The following is a 15474-nucleotide window of genomic DNA, read 5'->3' as shown; positions in this document are numbered from 1 at the left end:
TAGTGACTGAAAAGCAACAACAACATATATGTGTGAGTGTATACACATAAGAATGAAAATCTGCCATTTGCAGCAATATGGATGGACCTAGGGAATATTTTACGCAGTGAAATGTCAGAAAATGACAAATACTATATGATATCACTTACATGTTGAATCTATAGAATAATGCAAAGGAATGTAGATAGCAAATCAGAAACAGACTCATGAAAACAAATTAGTGATTACCAGAAAGGAAGGGGGAAGGGAGGGGTAAATTAAAGGTGTGGGATTAAGAGACAAACTACTGTGTAAAAAATAGATAAGCAACAAGGTTATACTGTATTCCACAGGAAATTACAGAAATTATTTTCTAATAACTTTTAATGGGATATAATCTGTAAAAATACTGAATCACTATGCCGTATACCTGAAACTAAAATAACATCATAAATCAGTTATACTTAAATTTTTTAAGAAGGCAAAAAAATCTTCAGTTCTAATCACAAGAGAAAACAAAACCCCAAAGCGCAAGGAAGCAACGTGGAAGGCATGACCCCCAAGTCACCTCACCTGTCTCCCACCGCCGCCCTCCCCACCCCCTCATGTCCAGCCCCAATCATCCCACGACCCCAAAGGTCAAGATCCTAGATCCTAGATGTAGGACAAGATCCTAGAGGGCGAGGGATAGTTTCAGACAGCCAAGGGCTCCATGCTTCTGCTTCCAGGGACTTCTAAAGGTAACTCACACACCTTCTCGCACCCCGTCCCACGTTTGATGGAGGGAGCATCTTCTCCCCGACTTGTGGGGAGCTGGAGACTTGGAAGAAAGATACGGGGACGGGTTGGGGGAAGAGAATGGAGAAAAACTTAGGGGGATCCAGGGCGGGAAAGGAGTGAGGAGAGAAGCGGGGCGGAGCAGGGGGCGGGGCGGAGCAGGGGGCGGGGCGGGAGAGCGTCGGCGGAGTGGCCACGCCCCCGCCCCTCCGCTCCGGCCGCTCGGGGGCCTCCCTCCCCGCCCCCGCCGCCCCCTTCGCCCTTCTCCTCTGTCTACTCCCTCCTCCTCCTGCTCCTCCCTCCGAGGTGGATGGCCGCTGCCAGAGTCGGAACCCCAGCCGCGCTGCGGGTGAGTGACCTCCCCCAGGGGACCGACAGGGAGGCACGGGGAGCCCCCTCTCCCTGGCGGGTTAGCCCCGGTTTACCCGGAAAGTTTGAGGACGGGGAGCTGGGAGTGGGGGCGCAGTCGGCGCCGCGGGACGCGGGCATCTCCCGCGCTGGTCCGGCGCCCCGCTGGGTGCCTCTCCTCTCTGCCGCGGCTCTCGCTGTCCCCAGAGCGCAGGACCGGCACTGACTGGGCCCCACCCGGCTTCCCCTCCGCACCTCAGCTCTGAGGCGGCTGCCGACACCTAGGTTCGGCTCTCAAGAGAAAGAAAACTTAAGCAGCAAAGAAAAGAATCTCGACTCCTTTCTGGGGGCGTGGGGGGGCGGGGGGAGGAGGGAGGGACGGTGTTCATCCAAACAAACCCGTGCGGTCGCAGCCTCTCAGCGCACGGTCACCAGCCCCCGTCCTTTACCCCTCCAGGGGCTCAGCGTCCCCCCAACCCCAGAACTCTCACTTTTCTTTTTCCTGGCTCCTGTTACTGGTGCAGCTACTCTCTCCCCCGCCGCCCCCCGCCCCCTAACCTTTCCCTGGGAGGCTCCTGGCCCACAGGCTGGTAGCGCCAGCCTAGTGGCCCCTCCAGCCCCAGAAGGCGATTACCCAGGCCAGGGAGTCACAGCCACAGGGGTCTTCACTCTTGCTTAAAGAATTTCTGCGTAAAAACTAACTGGAGTTTGATTTTGGGTCCCCTGGCCCCGCACACTGTGCGTTGCATGTCCAAAGGGAAATTAAAATATATTCCTTCTTGGAATTTTCCTGTTTCTGTTGGGCACCTTTGTTTTTTTTAACCTCTCTGTTCTTTTCTCCCAATAATAACTTCATTTAATTAACCTTTCTACTTCTGAAAGAAACGGGAGAAATAATAAAACAAGAAAATAGAGAAAAAGAGTACTTGCTAAAAATATTGTGCAGAACCTGGTCTTTGGAAAGTAAAGGCTTTATTCTGTACTTAGACTGTTTTAGTGGGAGATGAGAGTTCACTGGCGCTTATTTTCGGACTACCCCAAACAAACTCTTACAGCGTCCCCGGGCTAGAAGTTTTAATTTGCCTGACAAAAACCACACTGTCTGTTGGCATTCCCCAGCCTGGCTACTCACCCTGCATTTTTCTTCCCTCCCCTGCGTCCCTCTCCCAACTTCTCATAAACAGGAGTTGTGGAAACAAGGCAGTGGAAGAGGTGAAAATGAGCAGGACCTCAAAGAGGAAAAACAACCTCGCCTCTTTTAATCCTCAGGCTGTTGGCTTCAACTTGACTCTGATCGGGTAGAGGAATGTTTAGTTCATTTGTGTGGTTTTTATGTCTGTTCTCATTAGGGTTGAATCAGTGTTTCCATGACAGGCTTAGTTCTCTGGGTGCTTAGAAGGGAACTTGTTAATTCTAAGATGGGTCTGGTCAAGCCTGGAATTCGGAGGTTTTCAGATTTTGTTTAAGGGATTGATCTGGGTTGATATTACTAACTTCTGCCCACTTGGAACTGGAGCCGTGGGGCTGAGAGGGAAACAGCCTGAGCTGGGGTTTGCTACCACAAGACCAAGAAGAAAAAGCTTTCCTAAGGAATGAACTGTACAAACAGGACTGTAGGGACTGTTGAACTTTTATTGTTTTTAGAGAGAAGGCACTTCTCAAGAACTTCAGCCATTCCTGTTTCTGTACAGATAATAAATGTGATTGTAACAAATGTATTAGATCAGATTCAGAACAACCTATCAAAACAGGTTAGTATTGAGCTATTCAGAAAGATTTAAAAAATGAATTTCATTAGGAAGAAACTGGTTTTGAAAAGGGTGTAATTCATTTTTCTGTGCTGATTGAGTGCGGTAGTTCCCCATTAGTATGAATTAGTAAGGTTTTACTGTGGTTTCAAAATGTCATTGGTAAGGAAGCATTGTGACTTCCATTCAAAAAGAAAACCCTTGAAAGTTTTGAACTTGTTTGACCCTGGTACTTAAAAACAATGCACTTAGATAATAATCTTCAGTTTCTTCCTCTTCCTGAGAATTTTTAATAGTGTATTTAATGCCCCAGAAGTCAACCTGATAGTGTTTGGAGAGAAATCACCTTTCTGCCTTCTTCAACTTTTGTACCAACTCACGAAATCTTGTTGAACTGAGTGGTTTGCCATTGTTTACGACTGTTTGTTGTGCAGCCCCAGATAGGCTGCTCTGAATGATGGGGATATAATGAAGGCTGGCAGCATGTCCCAAACTGAAGGAGCAGGTGGTCTGGATGGCAAGATGAAGGCTACATCCCCAGTTAGCCTATAGAAAGCAGCCACTTGTCATCTGACTGACCAGATGAGTTGGAGATAGATGGAGTGTGGAAATTGCAGAGGAGGAAGAAGGGAAGGGGTTATTTTTACTTCTTATTTAAGAAAAATAACCTAAAGGAATATGATGTGACGTTTTAAAATCATGTGTACAAGGATACCAAATTATATTAACATGCTCAGGGTATTTTGTTAAATTTTGAAAGAAATTTTATTTCAAGTTATGAAAGCTTTGTATCTCACTCTGAAAATACACCCCCAAAATACTGGAATGGTATGCATGGAAATGGATGGTGGGATTACAGATACTTTTGATTTTCTTTGTGCTTGCCTGTGTTTCTCCACTGTTTTGCAATAGTAATAGCTAACATTTATTGAGTATGAAGCGCATGCATATGGTATTTCATATTAATGCTTTGAGGTAAGTACTGTTATTCTCATGATATAAGACTCAGAAACTAGAATCTGGGGGGAAACTTGCCAAGATTGCATAGCCACTATGTGCTAGAATCAAATCTTGAAATCAGGTCAGTGACCAAAGTCTTAATCTCTGTCACTGTTTTATTATTATTGTTATCTTAATTATAAGAAAAAAATAGAAAAGGAAGGCAAAATAATTTGTGGTTTAGTAAGAACTGATATTTTGATTAATTGGAAAATACCCCTGTCTCCTATCTACTTCCCACTATAGCTTGTCTTGGAAGTCTTTGGGAGTTGCTCCTGACTTAGCCTGGGGTCGCTCATTTTCCCTTGGAAGCCAGATGTATCTATGATAAATAGTCCAGAATTCCTCTGAGGCTTTCTGAACAGCCTGGGAATCCAGGAACCCCATGGAATTCTAGAGCAGTCCTGATAGAAGGCAGGATTTTTAAAAATCAGCAAATTATGTCTATGCTGCCTGGTAGAAGGCAGGATTTTTAAAAATTGACAAATTAATGATTGGCATTCATTTTTCTTGGCATTGTCAGGGGAGCAAGATGGGTAGGAAGGCCCAGAGACAGATGCCAGATTTCCATTTATCTTTGTGTTATATGGAATGTTGGGATTGCTTCTTGATGTTTATTACTGTGAAAACACAATAAAGAACTATTTTTTGGAAGCCTGGTAATGCTCCCTTGCACTGGCAGATGAACCGGTTTAGTGGAGATGGAAATATTCTGGGGGATAGCTCTGGGAAAGAAGCCCACATCCTGAATCATCATGGTCCCTCACAGGCAGCCAGGCTCCCAGAGGTCACCTTACTATCCTCTTCCTGGAATGTACCTGAAGATGGGCTTTTCTAAAATACCTAGTTGTTCAAATAGCACACCTTATGTAGGAGGCTTTCACTCCTTTATTTTTCCAGGAAGAGATTTCTGACAGGCTGATGGCTTCTATATCATTTTCTTGTTGAAAAAATATTGTAAGAGTCAAGGAACTCTTTCCCAAATTATCATACTTGGACCAAGATGGACAAGTCCCAGATCTTGTATCCATTTGAGCACTGGAGAAATGTCCTTGTGGTCTCAGTGCTAGGAATAGTTCTTGTGAACAACTTGTCTGTTTTGTCTTGTGGATGCTGTGAACCCTTTCATTGATGTTTTCAATTTCTGATTTGGCCAGAAAGAAGCACAGAGCCCACTTAGTGGCCTTCGTTGTAGCATAGGCATCAGACTTCATGGCCTGCACTTTGAATAACTAGTAACATTATTGTATACCTTCTGTTACCTATGGATACTTAGTTCCACTTTTCTCATCTACTTTATATTGTTTTGTTCTGTATTTCTGGTAACCCACTCCTTCCTTCTGAGTTCATGTCAATGAAAATTAAGATGTTCTTTCATGGAAAGTCTTTAATAAACTTAAAAATATTTACATTCCTTAAAGTATCTTTATTTTGCTCTTACAAATGAAAGTTTGACTGAGTGTGGAATTCTTGACTCACAATTATTTTCTTTCAGAATTTGGAATATATGACACCATTGTCTTGTCTATTGCTACTCCTAAGAATACCAAGTAACCTTGGGCACGTTTCCTAATTTCTCTCAGTCTCCCTTGTCTATAAAATAGATAATAGTATTCACTTTAAGGATAATGTATGCAGAATGTTAGAATCGTGCCTGCCATATATGGAAGCACACAATAATTGTTAGCTATTAATAGAGGAAAACAACAGAATGGGAAAGACTAGAGATCTCTTCAAGAAAATTAGAGATACCAAGGGAACATTTCATGCAAAGACGGGCTCGATAAAGGACAGAAATGGTATGGACCTAACAGAAGCAGAAGATATTAAGAAGAGGTGGCAAGAATACACAGAAGAACTGTACAAAAAGATCTTCATGACCAAGATAATCATGATGGTGTGATCACTCACCTAGAGCCAGACATCCTGGAATGTGAAGTCAAGTGGGCTTTAGAAAGCATCACTACGAACAAAGCTAGTGGAGGTGATGGAATTCCAGTGGAGCGCTTTCAAATCCTGAAAGATGATGCTGTGAAAGTGCTGCAGTCAATATGCCAGCAAATTTGGAAAACTCAGCAGTGGCCACAGGACTAGAAAAGGTCAGTTTTCATTCCAATCCCAAAGAAAGGCAATGCCAAAGAATGCTCACACTACTGCACAATTGAACTCGTCTCACACACTAGTAAAGTAATGCTCAAAATTCTCCAAGTCAGGCTTCAGCAATATGTGAACCGTGAACTTCCAGATGTTCAAGCTGGGTTTAGAAAAGGCAGAGGAACCAGAGATCAAATTGCCAACATCTGCTGGATCATCGAAAAAGCAAGAGAGTTCCAGAAAAACATCTATTTCTGCTTCATTGACTATGCCAAAGCCTTTGACTGTGTAGATCACAATCAACTGTGGAAAATTCTGAAAGAGATGGGAATACCAGACCAGCTAACCTGCCTCTTGAGAAACCTATATGCAGGTCAGGAAGCAACAGTTAAAACTGGACATGGAACAGCAGACTGGTTCCAAATAGGAAAAGGAGTACGTCAAGGCTGTATATTGTCACCCTGCTTATTTAACTTCTATGCAGAGTACATCATGAGAAATGCTGGGCTGGAAGAAGCACAAGCTGGAATCAAGATTACCGGGAGAAATATCAATCACCTCAGATATGCAGATGACACCACCCTTATGGCAGAAAGTGAAGAGGAACTCAAAAGCCTCTTGATGAAAGTGAAAGTGGAGAATGAAAAAGTTGGCTTAAAGCTCAACATTCAGAAAACAAAGATTAGGGCATCTGGTCCCATCACTTCATGGGAAATAGATGGGGAAACAGTGGAAACAGTGTCAGACTTTATTTTTTTGGGCTCCAAAATCACTGCAGATGGTGACTGCAGCCATGAAATTAAAAGACGCTTACTGCTTGAAAGGAAAGTTATGACCAACCTAGATAACATATTCAAAAGCAGAGACAATACTTTGCCAACAAAGATCTGTCTAGTCAAGGCTATGGTTTTTCCAGTAGTCATGTATGGATGTGAGAGTTGGACTGTGAAGAAAGCTGAGTGCCAAAGAATTGATGCTTTTGAACTGTGTGGTGTTGGAGAAGACTCTTGAGAGTCCCTTGGACTGCAAGGAGATCCAACCAGTCCATTCTGAAGGAGATCAGCCCTGGGATTTCTTTGGAGGGAATGATGCTGAAGCTGAAACCCCAGTACTTTGGCCGCCTCATGCGAAGAGTTGACTCATTGGAAAAGACTCTGATGCTGGGAGGGACTGGGGGCAGGAGGAGAAGGGGATGACAGAAGATGAGATGGCTGGATGGCACCAGCGACTCGATGTACGTGAGTCTGAGTGAACTCCGGGATTTGGTGATGGACAGGGAGGCCTGGCGTGCTGCGATTCATGGGGTCATAAAGAGTCGGACACGACTGAGCTACTTACTGAACTGAACTGAACAGTTACTTTTGTATTTTTTCAGTATTTCTTGGCTTTCTTGGACTATAATAGTTCATATAAATATTAGTTTGTCTCATTGAACACAGAAAATCATGTTGGGATTTTTATTGATTTCATTTAATTTTTATTCAAGAGAACGGATACCTTTATAATATTCATCTTCTTCTTTTATTCAGGTGACTTCCTCTGTAAATGTGTAAATGTTTTTACACAGATTTTGTTTTATCTATTTCCTATTTCTGATCGGTTTAGTGTGTATTATAAATGATATCTTTTTTGAATTATACTTTAAAATTGGTTATTTCCTGTCCCATAGAAACATTCCTGATTTTTGAATTTTGATCTTGTATTGATCATCCCAGTTGAAGTCTCTGATTGTTTCTTATGCAGGTATTCTTGAATTTTCTAGGTAGACAATGACAGAATAATAATGATTTGTTTTTTTTCTTTTGACCATATCTTTTTATTGTCTTGCTGGATTGGGTAGACCCTCCAGGACAGCATTTAATAGTAACAGTGAAAGTGAGCACCCTTGTCTTCTTACTGTCCTTAATGAGTGCTCTTAATGTTTCTCCATTAATCATGAAGTTTGCTTAAGGTTTCAATAGATACTTTTTTAACAACTTACACACTTTATCATGACTGAGTGTTGATTTTATGTAATGCCTTAATGTTTTGTGTAAATTATATGAGGTAATATAATTTTCTTTCTTCATATTATAATGTGATAGTATGAATATATTTAATTACTTTGAGATTTTTTGTTCAGTCTCTCAGTTATATATGACTCTCTGTGACCCCATGAACTGCATGCAGCACACCAGGTTTCTCTGTCCTTTTCTAGCTCCTGGAGTCTGCTCAAATTCATGTCCATTGAGTCGATGATGCCATGACTTTGAGAGAGAGAGAGAGAGAGAGAGATACACACACACACACACATACAGATATATTCTTTTATTCTATGGAATATCATTTGCTAGTATCCTATTTAGATTTTTGCAATTGTTTATTAAGTGAAACAATTGTCTGTAATTTTCTTTTTTAAAAAACATTGTTCTTACATTGTTTGGTATCAAGTTTATATTAGCTCCATGAAATAAGTTGGGAAACTTTTTCATATATATTTTTCTTAAGCAGTTTGTGAGAGGTAAAGATGGCTTGTTTCTTAAAAGTTTGGTAAAATTCATTGTAAAATAACTGCTTAGCCAGGGTATGTGTGTCAAGTTTTTGACAATTCAGTTTCATAAATGATTTTGATAAGTTTGATCTATTTCTTTTTGATTCAGTTTTGATAATTTGTTTAGATGATCCATTTCATGTGTTCTCAAATTTACTAGCATAAATTTATTTGTAATTTTCTTTTATTGTTTTCTAAATGTTGACTGTTTTAACATATATTTCCTTCTTAGTTCTTAATACTGTTTATTTGTGCCATCTCAAAAGCTAATATAGATGTTTAATTAATCTTTTGATATAACCAGCTTCTTCCTTATCTATACTTTTCATTTTTAATGTCTTTTTATTTCCTCTTATTTGTATTATTTCTTCTTTCCATTTCTAGCTACTTCAGTTGACTCCTAGCTCTTTTATTTTTTGTTTTCAATGCATCCATTTTATGGATTTCCCTGGTAGGCTAGTGGCGCTTTCAAGTGGTTAGGACTTGAACTTGGACTGACTGCCAAGTTCAATCCCTGGGCAGAGAACTGAGATCCCGCAAGCCACTGGCATGGCAAAAAAAACAAACAAACATGTATTTTAAAGCTATAAAGTTAGCTCTATATATTGCTTTAGCCACATCATGCAGGTTTTGGTATGTGTACATTCAATATCACTTGGCTCTAAATTTTTTGTACATTTTAAATTTTCTTTTGAACGTATGGATTTAATTTTCCATTTTCAACTTAAAAAAAACCTTTTTTTTAACTTTGTTTAAATTATTGTTGACTTCTAATCTAGTTGCATCATGAAAAGACAGCATGGTTTGTATAGTAGCCATCCTTTGTGTCCAGTTACATGAACAGTTTTTCCAAATATATCATGTATGGTTTAAAAGAAAAATATATTCCCTGCTTGGTGGATGCAGCATTCTGCATCAAGTGTATTTATTAAGTGTATTTTTCAAATTTCGCATGTTCTTCCTGGGTTTTTTTTTGCCTGTTTTCTGAGTTCTCTTCAGTCTCAGAGAAAGGAATGTTAAAATCTTCCACTCTGTGGATTTGTCAGTTTTTCCTTGTAATCCATTAATGTTTATGCAAATTGATGATTGTTATTTCTTCAGGGTGAACTTATTATGTTATGTACAGTTCTTTGTTATGTTTATTGATGCTTTTGGCAGAAATTCTATTTTGTCTGATATTAATGTTGGTGTACCTACTTTCTCTTGGTTATTATTTTTTTATGTCTTATATGTCCTTTTATATTAACTTCTGTCTATAATTTTGCCTTAACTGTTAATCTTAGAAATAGTTTTTATGTGTTGCTTCATTTTTTTTTTATGATAGCCTGGAAATCTTTTTAATAATAGAACGTAAACTTTTACATTCTTTTTAATCAATATACATTTGGCCTCGTTCTGCCATCTTAAGTTTTTGTTTTTCCCATTTAGCATTTTTTGGTTGCTTCTTTTATACTTCTTTTCATAGTTTTCTTTGGATTGGTCAAGTTTTGTATATTTCTACTTCTGTCAACTGTTTTGAAAGACAAAATTCTACTTGTATTTCTTAAATTTTTAACATTGTGTCCATTTAACAAAGTCTAAAGTTGATTTCTGTATTTCCTCTCATCAGTACAGTGGCCTTAGATGCCTTTAAATCTGACCGGCCTCTCTTCCCATCTTCTGGTTATTGTGGTCTACTGGTTTAATCCCACATCATTTATGGTCCTCTCCCCATTCCTGAAATTGGTCATCATTGTTATTCCTACTTTTTTTCCTTTTTTATAGTGAAAATTTATTTAACTTTACCCATTTCTTTTTTTCATTGGTGTGATTTTATTTTATTGTTTTAAATTGGAGGATAATGCTTTACAATGTTGTGTTGGCTTCTACTGTACAACAAGGTGAACTAACCATAATTATACACATATACCCTCCCTCTTGAGTCTCCCTCCCCCTCCCTCCTGACTTTACCAGTTTCTTATCTCAACATTGCCTCTTGCATACCATTCCTTTCTCCTGTATTCATTTTCTTCATACTGATAATTTTTTCACTGAAGGTCTGCTGCTGCTGCTGAAGTCTAGAGTTGTAATATGCCAATCTTGTGGGTAGCTTTGGTATTGTTTTGAAAATGTCTTTATTCATGTCCCTCTTGAAATAATTTGTCAAGGTATAGAATTCTAAGTAGATATTTTGCCCTGCGCATTTTGTAACATTACTCCACTGTCTTTTTGTCTCAATTGTTCCTTATGAAAAGTCTCTTTTTGGCCATCCTTTTGCAGGTAATCTGTTTTCTCTCTTGGAGCCTTTCAGTCTTATCTTTTTTGTCTCTCATGTTGTGCCCTTTCATTATGTGTCCAGATATAATCTGTTTCTATGTATTCTACCTGGAATTCTGTATGCTCATTAATCTGAAGTCACGCCTCTGTTTTTATATCTAAAGGTTTCTCACTTATTTCCTCTACAAATTTATTTTAAAATAATTAGTGAGCACTTATCATGTATCAGGAATGCTTTCAAGTTCTAGAGATATAGAAATGAACATAAGAGACAAAAGTCCGTACTCTGATTTTGAGTCCCTTATACCTCCAGTCTTCCCTGAAATACCTATTAGGTGAGTGTTGAACCTTCTAATTTTACCTTCTATGTTTTCTTCATCTGAAGTTTTCCTTTCTTAACTATAGTTGACCCTTGAACAATTTGCATTAGAAGTACTGACCCTCTGCGAAATTGAAAATCTGTGTTTAACTTACAGTTGGCGCTTCATAGACGCAGTTCTTTTATATCCGCAGTTCCTCTAAATCCATGATTTCACATCCCTTGGATTCACGAGGACAATGTAGTGTTTACTATTGAAAACAAATCTGCGTATAAGTGGACTTCACAGTTCAAACCCATATTGCCTAAGGATTAACTGTATCTCTTTATCTTAACTATATTCTGAGTGATTTTTTCAGTTCCATTTTCTAGTTTATTAATTTTTTTAACTGCGTTTGGTCTATTGTTCAATCCACCCATTGTTTCTTTCTTGAAATTTAATGTCTATATGTTTTTATTTCTAGAATTTCTATTTGGTACTTAGTATCTACTGGTTTTTAAAAATATTATCTCTTTGCCTTTTAATTTTTTAATTTTTAGCCCTTTTTCTATGTTTCAATATTTTAAGCAAATTTTTAGATTATTTGTTATTTCTGCTTTTGAATTTTTAAAAATGATTTATTTTCTCTTGTGTGTTACATCTTCATCAAGAGTTGTTTTTCATAGAAATCCTACCTACCTCAGGATTGCTAGCATATCCTTATAAAGCAATTTGACATTTGCTTCTGCTGGTCTAATCTGGGATTTGCCCATTCCCAAATTTACCTTTTTGTTAATGTTGGCCTAGAGACCTTGTACAGCCTGAAAGTATGCATTTAAACTTGTCCTTGCATTGTGGTGCAAGTGTGGATTTCAGATTTTTTTAAGGTCATTCATTTTCTACTCTTTGCTCAAGCACATGACAAGCTTTCTTGTGGTTTCCTCAGATTGACAAGTAATGTTCTTCTAGAACTGTTTCACTTATGAAACAGGCGTTTTTGACTTCAGCTTTATGTAAGTGTGTCAGCGACAGCTGCTGACATCAGGTGGCCATTACAGGACTCCCCTCACTGTACGCATGCCATTAAACTCTCAGCCCCTAGCCATTCAGGCTTCTAACTGGTCTGGATTGTTCCATAAGCCCCTTGGCTTCAGCTCCAACTATTTGGTCCACTTTGACTTCCCTCTTTATTTCTGTTATCTGGAGATTTCTGTTTCATCTCTTTTTTAAACTTTTTATTTCTTATTAGAGTATAGCAAATTGACAATGTTGTGATAGCTTCAGGTGCGTGGCAGAGCTGCTCATCCATACGTATGCATTTTCTCCCGCCTCCCCTCCCATCCAGGCTGCCACATAACGTTGAGCAGAATTCCCTGAATTACCCCTTCAATCCAAACACTTCAAAACAGTGAACAAAACTGTAATGACAAATATTACTACATTAAAAAAATAGATTAAATACTGCTATATTTAAAATGGATAACCAACAAGGATGGGAGGGGAGGTGGGGGAAAACGGATAGATATATATGTATGGCTGAGTAGCTCTGCTGTGCACCTGAAACTCTCAATATTGTTAATTTGCAGACAGCCAACGTCTGTCTGTGTGATCACATGGTGGAAAGGGTGAGCTTGCTCTCTAGGACTTTTTTTATAAGAATGCTCATCATGAGGACTCCACTTTGGTGACCTAAACACCTCCCAAAGGCCCCACCTCCTAATACCATCATCTTGGAGGTTAGGGTTTTGACATGAATGTTCAGTTCAGTTCAGTTCAGTCGCTCGTCGTGTCCGACCGTTTGCGACCTCATGAATTGCAGCATGCCAGGCCTCCCTGTCCATCACCAACTCCGAGACACCCAAACATTCAGACCATAGATGTTAAGTAACTTATCTAAAGTAACTTGCTTTGGGCGAGTACTTAGCTTCTCTGAGGCTAAGTTTCCTTTTCCTTAAAACGGTGATAATAAACCCTACCTCAAAAAGTGGTTCTGAAGATTAAGTGAGATAAACAAGAAATAATATGGGCCAAGCGCTTGGGATATGTTAATGCTCACACATGTTAGTCTCCTCCCATCATCTCCCTTCTGAACTGATTCTACTGAACCAGGATTGTGCTTCAGTAGTTCTGATCAGAGAGACCTCTGGGCAGAGGCCATGGCTACATCTCTTAATATATTGGGTTTTCTTGGTAATCAGTTTAGATTTCTCTCGGATGAATTTCCACCATTTTTATTCTACATCTATACCACCTCTTCATAGCCCAACCTATTAAAAAATATATATACATTTATGTAGTAGGGTAGCAGGGAATGGGGTTAGGTTTTTTAAAAAATTATTTTTATTTATTCATGTATTTGCCTACATTGGATCTTAGTTGTGGCATGTAGGATCTTCCATCTTCATTGTGCATGCAGGATCTTTAGTTGTGCTGCACATGGGATCTGGTTCCCTAACCAAGCATCAAACCCTGCTTGAGAACACAGAGTCTAAGCCGCCGGACCACCAGGGAAGTCCTAGATCAACCATTTTATAGAATAACTATGTTACTACCTAAGACTTATGCCCCTCTTAACCAGAAATATCTCTTTCCTTTACTTGTTGGTGTTCCTGTTCTTTAAAGAGATAAAAACCCTTCATCTCATTTTTGAATATAACATTTTAAATGCAAAGACTTCAGAGAGCATACATAAGGAATAAATATCAGAACTACTTCTGGGACTAGGTTTTCCCAAGAGAGATCACGAAGGCCCTGAGTGATTGAGGAGTAGGGACAAAGAAGAAGGCCATCACAGTGTATAGATGGACCGAAATTATTTCTTAAGGATTTTATAAGATATAAAATCTTATAAATGATTGTTGCCTGTTTGCAATCATTTATCTCGGTCCTGTGGAATCTGTACTTGGCCCAGAGCTTTTTTATATGTCTTATCAGAAATAATAATCATGATAGCTATGATTGTTTTTAAGTAGAAGAAAAGAGCATCATGAAAACAACATAATTGGAATTATGAATATGCTTCCATATAAATATTTGTGGCTCAGAGCACAAAAATAACTTTTCCATTGCAGAGCTAAGCCAAGACTCTGGTGAAAGCGGCACTGAGAATCTAATTTAAAACAGCCGTGGCCCAGAAATTCAGAGTTGGGGCTGACATATTGGCCTCTCTTCACCCCTCTGAAGGCTTTTTCCCACTAGTTCATGGTAACTTATATTCAGGGCCAACTTGGAGGCTGTGGAAGATGGTAATTGATGCGACAAATGTTGCTTTTGTTGGCCTCAGTTTAGCATTAATGCAAACATAGAGAAATGTTTTAATCTGTGCAGCTCCAGGCCTGTTGCTAGTCTGTGGCTTAAAGCAGAACCCCATCAATTTTGTGAAAATCCCTGGTGCTGCTGCTCGTCGTGGCTTCACTGGAAGGTGACTAGTTGGGCTCTTTCTAAGTAGCACAGGAATGGTCTGATGTTCTGATTTTCAGAAAAATTTTCCGGGGTCGTGGGGAATAGCAATTGGACTTTCCTAGGACTTGCCAGGTGGCACTAGTGGTAACTGCCTGCCAATGCAGGAGATATAAGAGACGCAAGTTCTATCCCAGGGTTGGGAAGATCCTCTGGAGAAGGAAATGGCAACCCACTCTAGTATTCTTGCCTGGAGAATTCCATGGACAGAGGAGCCTGGTAGGCTACATGTAGTCCATGGGGTCACACAAAGTCAGACACAACTGAAGTGACTTAGCACAGAAACTTGGTGATCATCTCAGAATCTTCCAACTCCAAGAAGGCTCAGACTTGCCTAGATGAGCATTTTTTTCCTCATAAGGAAGGAAATTATTTAGGTTTTTCACCTTCTTCTCATTCATCTTTGACTCTAAACTCCCAGTGAGGATGGCTCTGTACTGCACCTGATGGGGTTTAGCTACTCAAACAGCTCCCGGCTTGTCGAGATCTGCCCCATCCCCCCGCACGATCCCTTCTCCACCCAGATGTTCCTGCTTATCTGTTCAGCGTGCCCATCTGTGCACATGCAGGCTCTCACCAGCTGAGGGTGGGAACAGGGCTGCAGGCGCTGCTGCTTGTGGCCTTCTTGTTGGTCTAAAAAGGGGACACCTTTCCCAGATTCCCACAAGGGGGCTGAGTGGGCTCCCTGAACTGCATCCTGCCTGTGGAGACCGGATGAGACAGGTGCTGGCTCTTGTATTGATTTCCTCCTCTCTGTTCTTCATTCCCTGTTCCCATGGAAAGGTTCCTTTAACCCCTTCCCTCTTGGAACTTTTGTTTGTCTTGTTTCTGATTTGTTGCATTCCTCTAACCTGACCTACTCCTCCTTCTAGGACCCTCATTTGACTTTGTTTAGGGCTGGTCCATCCCCACCCCCTTTTGGTAGATGTGGCTGATGCATGCAGCCATAAGTTACTTCTCTTGGAGGCTCCTACACACCAGGATT

The 15474-nt window shown here is 40.1% G+C and overlaps 1 protein-coding gene across 3 annotated transcripts in view; it reads left to right on the top strand.

Moving 5' to 3' along the window:
* Window positions 1-1059: 1059 nt before the first annotated feature.
* STON1 (stonin 1) overlaps window positions 1060-15474 on the top strand; it is a 56039-nt gene continuing 41624 nt past the window's right edge. Inside the window, exon 1 of one of the 3 annotated variants that reach the window (XM_086326983.1) lies at window positions 1060-1105. The gene's annotated coding sequence lies outside the window, so the exon portion shown is untranslated. Of the gene's footprint in view, window positions 2403-15085; window positions 15213-15474 lie in introns of those variants that run through there. The other 2 variants (XM_086326985.1, XM_086326984.1) reach the window with 2 other exon arrangements.

Source organism: Bos grunniens, chromosome 11 (genome assembly GCF_055505025.1).
Source record: "Bos grunniens cultivar Pamir isolate PY7600 chromosome 11, Bosgru_T2T1.0, whole genome shotgun sequence".
NCBI lineage: Eukaryota > Metazoa > Chordata > Mammalia > Artiodactyla > Bovidae > Bos > Bos grunniens.
Note: the sequence above shows the minus strand (reverse complement) of the source record. Positions and strands in the feature narration are given on the sequence as shown.